Here is a 16,077-nt window from a genome sequence, read left to right as displayed (position 1 = left end):
TGTATACATCGGTATATCGCGTGCGCGAAGGCGGAATATGAATTTTGTGTGGTTTAAATATGTTTCACATTTTTTTTAACGGAGAGCACAGCCTTTGTCGATACTATATATTCTGTCAACTGAGATGGATCATACCGCCTAGATATGTGTACTGCATTTAAATTTTTTTTACAATAGTGAGCTGACTCCTATCCCTGTTTACATATGCGTTACAAAAATAAGGCTGTCAGAGTACTGAATTGTCATACAAAATCACATGTTTTTTATGTTCTCATGTTTTTTGGCCTTAGTAACGTATTTCTTAAAATTTAGAACTGAAAGTGCTGTATGATTTGCGTCTCCAGAAAACCTGAGAAGAAGCAAAGTGAGAAGAGACTAATAATTTGCTTTGAATTTTGAATACATTTTCCATGTTTTATGATCTCGGAATAACTCTAAACTAGTGCCGTATTAATTTATGTTAGTAATTTCTATTGCTGAATTGATAATTTCTTTTGGGTAAATTTTTACCAAATCATATTAGGCTATTGAGTTTCAAATAAAGTGAATGTACCATTTGATGCCTTTTTTTATGCTGATTACGAATATAACAATCATTTCTATCGGAAATCAATTTTAGCCCCCCCCTCTATATATGTCAATTCAGGATATATATTTGCTAATATGGGGTGGGGGTTTGGTTAGGGGGGAGGCTGAAATTCATTTCCAATAGAAATGATGGTAAAATTCTACTTTAGTTACTTTTGGCTATTTCAGAAAGGGGTTGGGTTAGGAAATTGAAACTTTAAGGGCTGGAATCTACATGCTAAGGTATGGGTAAATTTCTACCAAATTATATTAGGCCTAGGCCTATTGACTTACACATAAAGTGAATATAACACTCGATGCCTTTTTTTATGCTGATTATGAATATAATAATCATTTCTATCAGAAATGAATTTCAGCCCCCCCCCCTATATATGCCAATTCAGGGTATATATTTCTACATTAAGGGGTGGGGGTAAAGTTTAAACTTACCTCCCATTTACATCAGCAACAAAATTTGCCCCAACCCCCCCTAATATAGAAATATACCCTGAATTGGCATATAAAGGGGGGGGGGCTGAAATTCATTTCAAATAGAAATGATTATTATATTCGTAATCAGCATAAAAAAGGCATTGAGTGGTATATTCACTTTATGTGTAAGTCAATAATATGATTTGGTAGAAATTTACCAAGGTATGTCCTGGGAAGGTACTTTGAAGTACCTTCCCCCCTCTATATAATGGTAAATTACTGCACATTACTAGTTGTTTTAGCTCACATTTCATTCTATATTACTATCATAATTATAAATCACTGCTTACCTTACACAACTTCAGCTTTTAACCTTGTTCATTAAAATATAGGCCTATTCCAAAATCCTATTTTCATTTAACATTCATCCCTTTAAACTTATTTACTATATAGCTCACATTGCTTATTGTACCCATTTGTGATGTCACAACTTTGCTTATCATAACCCCTTTAACAGTAGCAGGCTGGTGCCATGGGGTAGAAGGCAACTCTGTGTTGATAAGCCTTTTAAACTTTTGTTAATTAGGGAAAGGATTTGACAAGAGATAGACCAGTAAAAAAAATCTAAATTGTTTTTAGAGAACAAATTATGTTATGAGAAGATGTTTTTATTTTTATAGGTCCATGTGCTCATGAAGGGAAGAGGTTTTTAAAATCCCCCTTCCCCCCAAACTCAAAATTTTCTAAAATTGTACTTTAGAGGCTTTTTTAAATATTTCTAAAGCACTAATTGATAGAGGGCTACAAACATCAGAATTGACTTTAGAAGACAAGTTATATTATGGGAAGATGTTTTTGAAATCCCCCCTCCCCAAAACTAAAAAATGTCTTAAATTCTACTTAAGAAGCTTTTTAAATATTTCTAAAGCACTAATAGATAGAGCGCTACAAACATCAGAATCAACTTCAGAGGACAAATTATGCTATGGGAAGATGTTTTTGAAATCCCCCTTCCCCCCAAACTCAAAATTATACTTTAGAAGCTTTTTTAAATATTTCTAAAGCGCTAAGACATAGAGCCCTACAAACATCAGAATCAACTTTCAGAGGACAAATTATGTTATGGGAAGATGTTTTTGAAATCCCTCCTCCCCAAAACTCAAAAATGTCTAAAATTCTACTTAAGAAACTTTTTGAATATTTCCAAAGCATTAATTGATAGAGGGCTACAAATCTCAGAATTGAAATTAGAGGACAAGTTATTTCATGGGAAGATGTTTTTGAAATCCCCCCTTCCCAAAACTTAAATGTGTCAAAATTATTCTTAAGAAGCTTTTTAAATATTTCTAAAGCACCTAAAGATAAAGAGCTACAAATTTTCCAAAATTTTACTTTAGAAGCATTCTTAAATATTTCTAAAGCACTAAGACATAGAGCGCTAAAAATATCAGAATCAGCTTTAGAGGACAATTTATATCATGGGAAGATGTTTTTGAAATCCCCCTTCCCCCAAACTCAAAATTTTACTTTCGAAGCTTTTTTAAATATTTCTAAAGCACTAAGACATAGAGCACTACAAACATCAGAATCAACTTTCAGAGGACAAATTATGTCATGGGAAGATCTTTTTGAAATCCCCCTTCCCCAAAACTAAAAAATGTCCAAAATTCTACTTAAGAAGCTTTTTAAATATTTCTAAAGCACTAATAGATACAGCGCTACAAATATCAGAATCAACTTCAGAGGACAAATTATGTCATGGGAACATGTTTTTGAAATCTCCTCTCCCCAAAACTAAAATATGTCTAAAATTCTACTGAAGAAGCTTTTTAAAAATTTATAAAGCACCAATAGATAGAGAGATACAAATATCAGGAATCAACTTCAGAAAACAAATTATGTCGTGAGAATATGTTTTTGATGTCCCCGTTCCCCCCAAACTCAAAATTTTCCAAAATTCTACTTTAGAAGCTTTTTTAAATATTTCTAAAGCGCTAAGACATATAGAGCACTACAAACATCAGAATTGACTTTAGAGGACAATTTATATCATGGGAAGATGTTTTTGAAATCCCCCTTCCCCCCAAACTCAAAATTTTCAAAAATTCTACTTTAGAAGCTTTTAAAATATTTCTAAAGCATTAATAGATAGAGTGCTAAAAGTATCAGAATCAACTTCAGAGGACACGTTATATCACGGGAAGAGGTTTTTTAAACCCACCTACCCCCCAAACTCAAAATTTTCAAAAATTCTACTTTAGTAGCTTTTTAAATATTTCTATAGCACTAATTGATAGAGGGCTAAAAACATCAGAATTGACTTTAGAAGACCCGTTATGTCATGGGAAGATGTTTTTGAAATCCCCCCTCCCCAAAACTCAAAAATGTCTAAAATTCTACAAGAAGCTTTTTAAATATTTCTAAAGCACTAATAGATGGAGCACGACAAATATCAGAATCAACTTCAGAAGACAAATTATATAATGGGAAGATGTTCTTAAAATCCCCCTTCCCCCCAAACTCAAAATTTTCAAAAATTCTACTTTATAAGCTTTTAAAATATTTCTAAAGCACTAATAGATACAGTGCTAAAAGCCTCAGAATCAACTTCAGAGGACACGTTATGTCACAGGAGGATGTTTTTAAAATACCCCTTCCCCCCAAACTAAAAATTTTATAAAATTATACTTTAGAAGCTTTTTAAATATTTCTAAATCACTAATTGATAGAGGGCTACAAACATCAGAACTGACGTTAGAAGACAAGTTATGTCATGGGAAGATGTTTTTGAAATCCCCCCTCCCAAAAACTCAAAAATGTCTAAAATTCTACTTAAGAAGCTTTTTAAATATTTCTAAAGCACTAATTGATAGAGGGCTACAAACATCAGAATTGACTTTAGAAGACAAATTATGCCATCAGAAGATGTTTTTGAAATCGCCCTTCCCCTCAAACTCAAAATTTTACTTTAGAAGTTTTTTTTAATATTTCTAAAGTGCTAAGACATAGAGCGCTACAAACATCAGAATCAACTTTCAGAGGACAAATTATATTATGGGAAGATGTTTTTGAAATCCCCCCTCCCCAAAACTCAAAAATGTCTAAAATTCTACTTAAGAAACTTTTTGAATATTTCTAAAGCACTAATTGATAGAGGGCTACAAACCTCAGAATCGACTTTAGAGGACAACTTATTTCATGGGAAGATGTTTTTGAAATCCCCCGTTCCCAAAACTTAAAAATGTCTAAAATTCTTCTTAAGAAGCTTTTTAAATATTTCTAAAGCACCAATAGATAGAGCGTTAAAATTTTCCAAAATTTTACTTTAGAAGCATTTTTAAAGATTTCCAAAGCGCTAATACATAGAGCGCTACAAACATCAGAATCAAGTGTAGAGGATAAAATATATTATGGGAAGATGTTCCTGAAATCCCCCTTCCCCCCAAACTCAAAATTTTACTTTAGAAGCTTTTTAAATATTTCTAAAGCGCTAAGACATACAGCACTACAAACATCAGAATCAACTTTCAGAGGACAAATTATGTCATGGGAAGATCTTTTTGAAATCCCCCTTACCCAAAACTAAAAAATGTCCAAAATTCTACTTAAGAAGCTTTTTAAATATTTCTAAAGCACTAATAGATACAGCGCTACAAATATCAGAATCAACTTCAGAGGACAAATTATGTTATGGGAAGATGTTTTTGAAATCCCCTCTCCCCAAAACTCAAAAATGTCTAAAATTCTACTTAAGAAGCTTTTTAAATATTTCTAAAGCACTAATAGATAGAGCGCTACAAATATCAGAATCGACTTCAGAGGACAAATTATGTTATGGGAAGATGTTTTTGATGTCCCCCTTCCCCCCAAACTCAAAATTTTCCAAAATTTTACTTTAGAAGCTTTTTTAAATATTTCTAAAGCGCTAAGACATAGAGCACTACAAACATCAGAATCGACTTTAGAGGACAATTTATATCATGGGAAGATGTTTTTGAAATCCCCCTTCCCCCCAAACTGAAAATTTTCCAAAATTCTACTTTAGAAGCTTTTAAAATATTTCTAAAGCACTAATAGATAGAGTGCTAAAAGCATCAGAATCAAATTCAGAGGACCCATTATATCACAGGAAGAGCTTTTTAAAATCCCCCTTCCCCCAAACTCAAAATTTTATAAAATTCTACTTTAGAAGCTTTTTAAATATTTCTATAGCACTAATTGATAGAGGGCTAAAAACATCAGAATTGACTTTAGAAGACCCATTATGTCATGGGAAGATGTTTTTGAAATCCCCCCTCCCCAAAACTCAAAAATGTCTAAAATTCTACAAGAAGCTTTTTAAATATTTCTAAAGCACTAATAGATGGAGCACGAAAAATATCAGAATCAACTTCAGATGACAAATTATATAATGGGAAGATGTTCTTAAAATACCCCTTCCCCCCAAACTCAAAATTTTCAAAAATTCTACTTTAAAAGCTTTTAAAATATTTCTAAAGCACTAATAGATACAGTGCTAAAAGCATCAGAATCAACTTCAGAGGACATGTTATATCACAGGAGGAGGTTTTTAAAATCCCCCCTCCCCCCAAACTCAAAATTTTCTTAAATTCTACTTTAGAAGCTTTTTAAATATTTCTAAAACACTAATTGATAGAGGGCTACAAACATCAGAACTGACGTTAGAAGACAAGTTATGTCATGGGAAGATGTTTTTGAAATCCCCCCTCCCCAAAACTCAAAAATGTCTAAAATTCTACTTAAGAAGCTTTTTAAATATTTCTAAAGCACTAATTGATAGAGGGCTACAAACATCAGAATTGACTTTAGAAGACAAATTATGCCATCAGAAGATGTTTTTGAAATCCCCCCTCCCCAAAACTCAAAAATGTCTAAAATTCTACTTAAGAAGCTTTTTAAATATTTCTAAAGCACTAATAGATAGAGCGCTAAAATTTTCCAAAATTTTACTTTAGAAGCATTCTTAAATATTTCTAAAGCTGTAAGACATAGAGTGCTACAAACATCAGAATCAACTTTAGAGGACAAATTATGTTATGGGAAGATGTTTTTGAAATCCCCCTTCCCCCCAAACTCAAAATTTTACTTTAGAAGCTTTTTTAAATATTTCTAAAGCACTAAGACATACAGCACTACAAACATCAGAATCAACTTTCAGAGGACAAATTATGTCATGGGAAGATCTTTTTGAAATCCCCCTTACCCAAAACTAAAAAATGTCCAAAATTCTACTTAAGAAGCTTTTTAAATATTTCTAAAGCACTAATAGATAGAGCGCTACAAATATCAGAATCGACTTCAGAGGACAAGTTATGTCATGGGAAGATGTTTTTGAAATCCCCCCTCCCCAAAACTTAAATATGTCTAAAATTCTACTGAAGAATCTTTTTGAATATAAATAAAGCACCTATAGATATAGAACTACAAATATCAGAATTAAATTTAGAGAACAAGTTATATCGTGTGAAGATATTTTTGATGTCCCCGTTCCCCCCAAACTCAAAATTTTCCAAAATTCTACTTTAGAAGCTTTTTTAAATATTTCTAAAGCGCTAAGACATATAGAGCACTACAAACATCAGAATTGACTTTAGAGGACAATTTATATCATGGGAAGATGTTTTTGAAATCCCCCTTCCCCCCATACTCAAAATTTTCTAAAATTTTTCTTTATAAGCTTTTAAAATATTTCTAAAGCACTAATAGATAGAGTGTTAAAAACCTCAGAATCGACTTCAGAGGACATGTTATGTCACGGGACGATGCTTTTAAAATCCCCTGTCCCCCAAAACTCAAAATTTTCTAAAATTATACTTTAGAAGCTTTTTATATATTTCTATAGCACTAATTGATAGAGGGCTAAAAACATCAGAATTGACTTTAGAAGACCCATTATGTCATGGGAAGATGTTTTTGAAATCCCCCCTCCCCAAAACTCAAAAATGTCTAAAATTCTACAAGAAGCTTTTTAAATATTTCTAAAGCACTAATAGATGGAGCACGACAAATATCAGAATCAACTTCAGAAGACAAATTATATAATGGGAAGATGTTCTTAAAATACCCCTTCCCCCAAACTCAAAATTTTCAAAAATTCTACTTTAAAAGCTTTTAAAATATTTCTAAAGCACTAATAGATCCAGTGCTAAAAGCATCAGAATCAAATTCAGAGGACACGTTATATCACAGGAGGAGCTTTTTAAAATCCCCCCTCCCCCCAAACTCACAATTTTCTTAAATTCTACTTTAGAAGCTTTTTAAATATTTCTAAAACACTAATTGATAGAGTGCTACAAACATCAGAACTGACGTTAGAAGACAAGTTATGTCATGGGAAGATGTTTTTGAAATCCCCCCTCCCAAAAACTCAAAAATGTCTAAAATTCTACTTAAGAAGCTTTTTAAATATTTCTAAAGCACTAATTGATAGAGGGCTACAAACATCAGAATTGACTTTAGAAGACAAATTATGCCATCAGAAGATGTTTTTGAAATCCCCCCTCCCCAAAACTTAAAAATGTCTAAAATTCTACTTTAGGAGCTTTTGAAATATTTCTAAAGCACTACTATATAGAGCACTACAAATATCATAATCAACTTCAGAGGGCAAATTATTTTATGGGAAGATTTTTTTGAAATCCCCCTTCCCCCCAAACTTATAATTTACAAAATTAAAATTTACAAGCTTTTTTTAAATATTTCAAAAGAGCTAAGACATAGAGCACTTCAAACATCAGAATCAACTTTAGAGGACAAATTATGTTATGGGAAGATGTTTTTGAAATCCCCCTTCCCCTAAAACTAAAAATTTTACTTTAGAAGCCTTTTTAAATATTTCCAAAGCACTAAGACATAGAGCGCTACAAACATCAGAATCAACTTTAGAGGACAAATTATGTTATGGGAAGATATTTTTGAAATCCCCCCTCCCCAAAACTCAAAAATGTCTAAAATTCTACTTAAGAAGCTTTTTAAATATTTCTAAAGCACTAATTGATAAAGGGCTACAAACAAAAAGAATTGACTTTAGAAGACAAGTTATGTCATGGGAAGATGTTTTTGAAATCCCCCCTCCCCAAAACTCAAAAATGTCTAAAATTCTACTTAAGAAGCTTTTTAATTATTTCTAAAGCACTAATAGATAGAGCAGTACAAATATCATAATCGACTTCAGAGGACAATTTATGTTATGGAAAGATGTTTTTGAAATCCCCCGTCCCCCCAAACACAAAATTTTCCAAAATTTTACTTTAGAAGCTTTTTTAAATATTTCTAAAGTGCTAAGACATAGAGCGCTACAAACATCAGAATCAACTTTAGAGGACAAATTATGTTATGGGAAGATATTTTTGAAACTCCCCTTCCCCCCAAACTCAAAATTTTCCAAAATTTTACTTTAGAAGTTTTTTTTAAATATTTCTAAAGCGCTAAGACATAGAGCGCTACAAACATCAGAATCAACTTTCAGAGGACAAATTATGTTATGGGAAGATGTTGTTGAATTCCACCTTCCCCCCAAACTCAAAATTTTCAAAAATTCTACTTTAGAAGCTTTTAAAATATTTCTAAAGCACTAATAGATAGAGTGCTAAAAGCATCAGAATCGACTTCTGAGGATACGTTATATCACGGGAAGAGGTTTTAAAAATCCCCCTTCCCCCCAAACTCAAAATTTTCTAAAATTCTACTTTAGAAGCTTTTTAAATATTTCTAAATCACTAATTGATAGAGGGCTACAAACATCAGAATTGACTTTAGAAGACAAGTTATGTCATGGGAAGATGTTTTTGAAATCCCCCCTCCCCAAAACTAAAAAATTTCTAAAATTCTACTTGAGAAGCTTTTTAAATATTTCCAAAGCAATAATAGATAGAGCGCTACAAATATCAGAATCGACTTCAGAGGACAAATTATGTTATGGGACTTTAGAAGCTTTTTTAAATATTTCTAAAGCGCTAAGACATAGAGTGCTACAAACATCAGAATCAACTTTAGAGGACAAATTGTGTTATGGAAAGATGTTCTTGAAATCCCCCTTCCCCCCAAACTCAAAATTTTCCAAAATTTTACTTTAGAAGCTTTTTTAAATATTTCTAAAGCACTAAGACATAGAGCGCTACAAACATCAGAATCAACTTTCAGAGGACAAATAATGTTATGGGAAGATGTTCTTGAAATCCCCCCTCCCCAAAACTCAAAAATCTCTAAAATTCTACTTAAGAAGCTTTTTAAATATTTCTAAAGCAATAATAGATAGAGTTCTACAAATATCAGAATCGACTTCAGAGGACAAATTATGTTATGGGAAGATATTTTTGAAATCCCCCTTCCCCCCAAACTCAAAATTTTACTTTAGAAGCGTTTTAAATATTTCTAAAGTGCTAAGACATAGAGCGCTACAAACATCAGAATCAACTTTAGAGGACAACTTATGTTATGGGAAGATGTTTTTGAAATCCCCCCTCCCCAAAACTCAAAAATGTCTAAAATTCTACTTAGGAAGCTTTTTAAATATTTCTAAAGCACTAATAGATAGAGTGCTACAAATATCAGAATCGACTTCAGAGGACAAATTATGTAATGGGAAGACAAAATCTTCAGAGGACAAATTTTGTTATGGGAAGATGCTCTTGAAATTCCTCTTCCCCCCAAACCCAAAATTTTCAAAAATTTTACTTTAGAAGCTTTTTTAAATATTTCTAAAGCGCTTAGACATAGAGCGCTGCAAACATCAGAATTAACTTTCAGAGGACAAATTATGATATGGGAAGATGTTTTTGAAATCCCGCCTCCCCAAAACTCAAAAATGTCTAAAATTCTACTTAGGTAGCTTTTTAAATATTTCTAAACCACTAATAGATAGAGTGCTACAAATACCAGAATCGACTTCAGAGGACAAATTATGTTATGGGAAGATATTTTTGAAATCCCCCTTCCCCCCAAACTCAAAATTTTCAAAAATTATACTTTAGAAGCTTTTTAAAATATTTCTAAAGCGCTAAGACATAGAGTGCTAAAAACATCAGAATCAACTTTAGAGGACAAATTATGTTATGGGAAGATGTTTTTGAAATCCCCCTTGTCCCCAAACTCAAAATTTTCCAAAATTTTACTTTAGAAGCTTTTTTAAATATTTCTAAAGCGCTAAGACATAGAGCGCTACAAACATCAGAATTAACTTTCAGAGGACAAATTATGATATGGGAAGATGTTTTTGAAATCCCCCCTCCCCAAAACTCAAAAATGTCTAAAATTTTACTGAAGAAGCTTTTTCAATATTTCTAAAGCACTAATAGATAGAGCTCTAAAAATATCAGAATCGACTTCAGAGGACAAATTATGTTATGGGAAGATATTTTTGAAATCCCCCTTCCCCCCAAAAAAAAATTTTCCAAAATTTTACTTTATAACCTTTTTTAAGTATTTATAAAGCGCTAAGACATAGAGAGCTACAACCATCAGAATCATCTTTTGAGGACAAATTATGTTAAGGAAAGATTTTCTTGATATCCCTCTTCCCCCCAAACTCAAAATTTATAAAAATTTTACTCTAGAAGTTTTAAAATATTTCTAAAGCACTAATAGATAGAGTGCTAAAAGCATCTGAATCGACTTCAGAGGACACGTTATGTCATGGGAAGAGGTTTTTAATATCCCCCTTACCCCCAAACTCAAAAGTTTCTAAAATTCTACTTTAGAAGCTTTTTTAAATATTTCTAAAGTGCTAAGACATAGAGCACGAAAAACATCAGAATCTCACTTTAGAGGACGAGTTATGTCATGGGAAGATGTTTTTGAAATCCCCCTTTGCCCTAAACTCAAAATTTTCCAAAATTTTACTTTAGAAGCTTTTTTTAATAAATTTCTAAAGCGCTAAGACATAGAGCGCTACAAATATCAGAATCAACTTTAGAGGACAAATTATGTTATGGGAAGATGTTTTTGAAATCCCCCTTCCCCCCAAACTCAAAATTTTCAAAAATTGTACTTTAGAAGTTTTAAAATATTTCTAAAGCACTAATAGATAGAGTGCTAAAAGCATCTGAATCGACTTCAGAGGACACGTTATGTCACGGGAAGAGGTTTTTAATATCCCCCTTACCCCCAAACTCAAAATTTTCTAAAATTCTACTTTAGAAGCTTTTTAAAATATTTCTAAAGTGCTAAGACATAGAGCACGAAAAACATCAGAATCGACTTTAGAGGACGAATTATGTCATGGGAAGATGTTTTTGAAATCCCCCTTTGCCCTAAACTCAAAATTTTCCAAAATTTTAATTTAGAAGCTTTTTTAAACATTTCTAAAGTACTAATAGATACCGCGCTACAAACATCAGAATCAACTTTAGAGGCCAAATTAATTCTAAAATAATTCCCCTTTCCCCCCAAACTCAAAATTTTCCAAAATTCCACTCTAGAAGCTTTTTCAAATATTTCTAAAGCGCTAAGACATAGAGCACTACAAACATCAGAATCGACTTTAGAGGACAAGTTATATCATGGGAAGATGCTTTTGAAATGCCCATTACCCATTGAAATTTTGATAAAACAACATTTTACCTTAACTGTCAGTTATCAGTTTCTTTTTCTCTGGCTTTAGTTCTGAAAACGCAATATCAGTTATTTGAGCAGAATTTTAAGCCATATCAATGTTACAAGTTATGTCATGGGAAGATGTTTTTGAAATACCCATTACCCATTGAAATTTTGAAAAAACAACATTTTACCTTAATTTTCAGTTATCAGTTTCTTTTTCTCTGGCTTTAGTTCTGAAAACCATTTGAGCAGAATTTTAAGCCATATCAATGTTTTATTTCCAAAATTTAGGAAATGTATTTGCATATATTTAAAACCTTATAAGTTAGGATTGAGCAAAGTTTTGAAGCTGAAATAATTTTGTTGTACTTCATTTAAACAGAAGATCTATTTTGGAAGGCTCCATTGCTATAACTCACAGATATTTAAAGGTCATTCAAAGTTTTTGAAATCCTCCATACCATTCATATCATTCCCCCTTCATATTCTAAAATCTGGTTGATAATTTGAAATTTGAAAAGCCTTATTTTCCCCGAGGGTATTTTTTTTTGGGGGGGGGGGGTATTTTCCGCGGGGAGGTATTTTCCGGGGGGGATTTTCCGGCGGGTATTCGCCAAGAACCACAAATTTGATGGTATGAGTTTGATTAAAATCTTTAACTTTTAGGGGTTGTTTCCCCCTTTTACGAAACTCAGACAAATTTTTTAGACAGGCAAATTATCAACAAGATTTTAGAGTATGATTCCGGTGCAACACGTTGCAACGAAATGGTCAGCTTAGATTAGTATAAGCAGGGGCACCGCGAGCAGGTTGCTGACTACCGCCCCCCCCCACCCCCTCCCCGCTATCAAATCTCCTTTCAGCTAACCTTTCCACCCTCGAAAAAAAATTTTATACAAGTTCCAGCATTTTTTACACATTTCAACTTTCGGATGTAAAAAAGAAAAGCACAATTTTTCAACATTATAGGATTAAGCTATTTGAATATGTTTTATGTGGTTACTCAAAATGTTAAGGGGTTTCCACAAAAAAATAATCAAAACGAATATAGATTATTTGGTACTTGTGCAATATAAATAACCAACCGCTATAGACTGTACAAGGAAACCAGACAAACTGGTATTTGTTAGACAAAGACATAAAACATATTCAAATAGCTTGCTCCTATAATGTTGAAAATTTTTGCTTTCCTTTTTTATATCCGCGATTTAAAATATGTAAAAAAATGCTGGAACTTATATAAAACTTTTCTTTCGAGGGTGGAAAGGTTAGCTGCAAGGGGATTTGATAGCAGGGGGAGGGGGGGGGCGGGGGCGGTGGTTAGCAACCTGCTCGCGGTGCCCCTGCTTATACTAATCTAAGCTGACCATTTCGTTGCAACATGTTGCACCGGAATCATACTCTAAAATCTGGTTGATAATTTGTCTGTCTAAAAAATTTGTTTGAGTTTCGTAAAAAGGGAAACAACCCCTAAAAGTCAAAGATTTTAATAAAACTCATACCATCAAATTTTTGGTTCTCGGCGAATACCCACCGGAAAATCCCCCCGGAAAATGCCTCCCCGCGGAAAATACCACCCCCCCCCCCCCAAAGGAATTACCCTCACGGAAAATCCCCCCCACGGGAATTAGCCTCACGGAAAATCCCCCTCACGGAAAATGATTTTCAGAACTAAAGCCAAGGAAAAATAAACTGATAACTGAAAATTAAGGTAAAATGTTGTTTTATCAAAATTTCAATTGGTAATGGGCATTTCAAAAACATCTTCCCATGACATAACTTGTAACATTGATATGGCTTAAAATTCTGCTCAAATAACTGAAATTGCGTTTTCAGAACAAAAGCTAGAGAAAAAGAAACTGATAACTGAGAATTAAGGTAAAATGTTGTTTTGTAAAAATTTCAGTGGGTAATGGGTATTTCAATAACATGTTCCCATGACATAACTTTTCCTCTAAAGTTGATTCTGATGTTTGTAGCGCTCTATGTCTTAGCGCTTTCCAAATATGTAAAAAAGATTCTAAAGTAGAATTTTTGAAAATTTTGAGTTTGGGGGGAAGGGGGAATTATTGTAGAATTAATTTGGCCTCTAAAGTTGATTCTGATGTTTGTAGCGCGCTATCTATTAGTGTTTTAGAAATATTTAAAAACTTCTAAAGTAAAATTTTGAGTTTAGGGCAAAGGGGGATTTCAAAAACATCTTCCCATGATATAAATTGTCCTCTAAAGTCGATTCTGATGTTTGTAGCGCTCTATGTCTTAGCGCTTTAAAAATATTTAAAAAAGCTCCTAAAGTAAAATTTTAAAAAATTTTGAGTTTGGGGGGAAGGGGGATTTCAAAAGCCTCTTCCTGTGATATAACGTGTCCTCTGAAGTCGATTCTGATCTTTGTAGTGCTCTATCTAGTAGTGCTTTGGAAATATTTAAAAAGCTTCTTAAGTTTAATTTTAGACATTTTTGAGTTTTGGGGAGGGGGGATTTCAAAAAGATCTTCCCATAACATAATTTGTCCTCTGAAAGTTGATTCCTGATGTTTGTAGTGCTCTATGTCTTAGCGCTTTAGAAATATTTAAAAAAGCTTCTAAAGTAAAATTTTGGAAAATTTTGAGTTTGGGGGAAGGGGGATTTCAAAACATCTTACCATAACATAAATTGTCCTCTCAAGTTGATTCTGATGTTTGTAGCGCTCTATGTCTTAGCGCTTTAGATATATTTAAAAACGCTTCTAAAGTAAAATTTTGGAAAACTTTGAGTTTGAGGGGAAGGGGGATTTCAAAAACATCTTCCCATAATATAAATTGTCCCCTGAATTCAATTCTGATATTTGTAGCGCTCTATATATTAGTACGTTAGAAATATTTAAAAAGCTTCTTAAGTAGAATTTTAGACATTTTTGAGTTTTGGGGGAGGGGGATTTCAAAAACATCTTCCCATGACATAACTTGTCTTCTAAAGTCAATTCTGATGTTTGTATCCCTCTATCAATTAGTGCTTTGGAAATATTCAAAAAGTTTCTTAAGTAGAATTTTAGACATTTTTGAGTTTTGGGGAGGGGGGATTTCAAAAACATCTTCCCATAACATTATTTGTCCTCTGAAAGTTGATTCTGATGTTTGTAGCGCTCTATGTCTTAGCGATTTGGAAATATTTAAAAAAGCTTTTAAAGTTAAATTTTGAAAAATTTTCAGTTTGGGGGAAGAGGGAGTTTAAGAACCTCTTTCCATAACATAATTTGTCCTCTAAATTCGATTCTGATATTTGTAGCGCTCTATCTATTAGTGCGTTAGAAATATTTAAAAAGCTTCTTCAGTATAATTTTAGACATTTTTGAGTTTTGGGGAGGGGGGATTTCAAAAACATCTTCCCATGAAATAACTTGTCTTTTAAAGTCAATTCTGATGTTTGTAGCGCTCTATCAACTAATGCTTTAGAAATATTTAAAAAGCTTCTAAAGTAGAATTTTAGAAAATTTTGAGTTTGGGGGGAAGGGGGATTTTAAAAACCTCTTCCGTTCATGAGCGCATGGACCTATAAAAATAAAAACATCTTCTCAGAACATAATTTGTCCTCTAAAAACAATTTGGATTTTTTTACTGGTCTATCTCTTGTCAAATTCTTTCCCTAATTAATAAAGTTTAAATGGCTTATCAACACAGAGTTGCCTTCTACCCCATGGCACCAGCATGCTACTGTTAAAGGAGTTATGATAAGCAAAGTTGTGACATCACAAACGGGTTCGATAAGCAATGTCAGCTATATAAGTTAAATGGATCGTTAAATGAAAATAGGATTTTGGAATATATTTTAATGAACAAGGTTAAAAGCTGAAGTTGTGTAAGGTAAAGCAGTGATTTATAATTATGATAGTAATATAGAATGAAATGTGAGCTAAAACAACTAGTAATGTGTAGTAATTTACCATTATATAGAGGGGGGTGGAAAGGAGTGGAGGTAGTTACTTCAAAGTACCTTCCCGGGACATACCTTAGCGTGTAGATCCATCCCTGAAAGTTTTATTTTCCTAACCCAACCCCTTTCCAAAATAGCCAAAGTAACTAAAGTAGAATTTTATCGAAATGATTATTATATTCGTAATCAGTAAAAAAAAAGGCATCGAATGGTGTATCCACTTTATTCCTAACTCAATAATATGATTTGGTAAAAATTTACCTTGTTTTGTTATTGAATTGACAATTTTTTGCATAGCCTAGGCTATTTGTTTTAGCCTATTTTTTATCCTTTAGCTAGCCTATGGCCAAACCAAGGGTTCTAAGCATTTACTCTACCAGAAAACTTCGTGGTTACTCCCGGTTACGTTCGTGGCAGTAAGGTTGCAGTCATGTTTTATAACAGGTTAGGTGGTTGATAGATTATGAGCCATTGGTGGTAAAGATGGCGATGCCCACCCAAGAGACCCATATGTAATTTTCAAACTCTGCAAAATACTTGAGTTGAATGATTGATCTCATGTCCAAAGAAGAGATTGATGAAAGGAATCTGATTTGTTGAGTTTAAGATTGA

General features: G+C 32.8%; 1 protein-coding gene across 1 annotated transcript in view; it reads left to right on the top strand.

Moving 5' to 3' along the window:
• The first annotated feature begins 369 nt into the window (after nucleotides 1-369).
• LOC148953332 (ELMO domain-containing protein 2) overlaps nucleotides 370-16,077 on the top strand; it is a 49,523-nt gene continuing 33,815 nt past the window's right edge. The window contains exon 1 of the mRNA XM_089088489.1: nucleotides 370-459. The gene's annotated coding sequence lies outside the window, so the exon portion shown is untranslated. The remainder of the gene's footprint in view (nucleotides 460-16,077) is intronic.

The sequence above is a fragment of the Artemia sp. Qi Xiang Cuo genome, chromosome 4 (assembly GCF_049724085.1).
Source record: "Artemia sp. Qi Xiang Cuo chromosome 4, ASM4972408v1, whole genome shotgun sequence".
Lineage (NCBI taxonomy): Eukaryota > Metazoa > Arthropoda > Branchiopoda > Anostraca > Artemiidae > Artemia > Artemia sp. Qi Xiang Cuo.
Note: the sequence above shows the minus strand (reverse complement) of the source record. Positions and strands in the feature narration are given on the sequence as shown.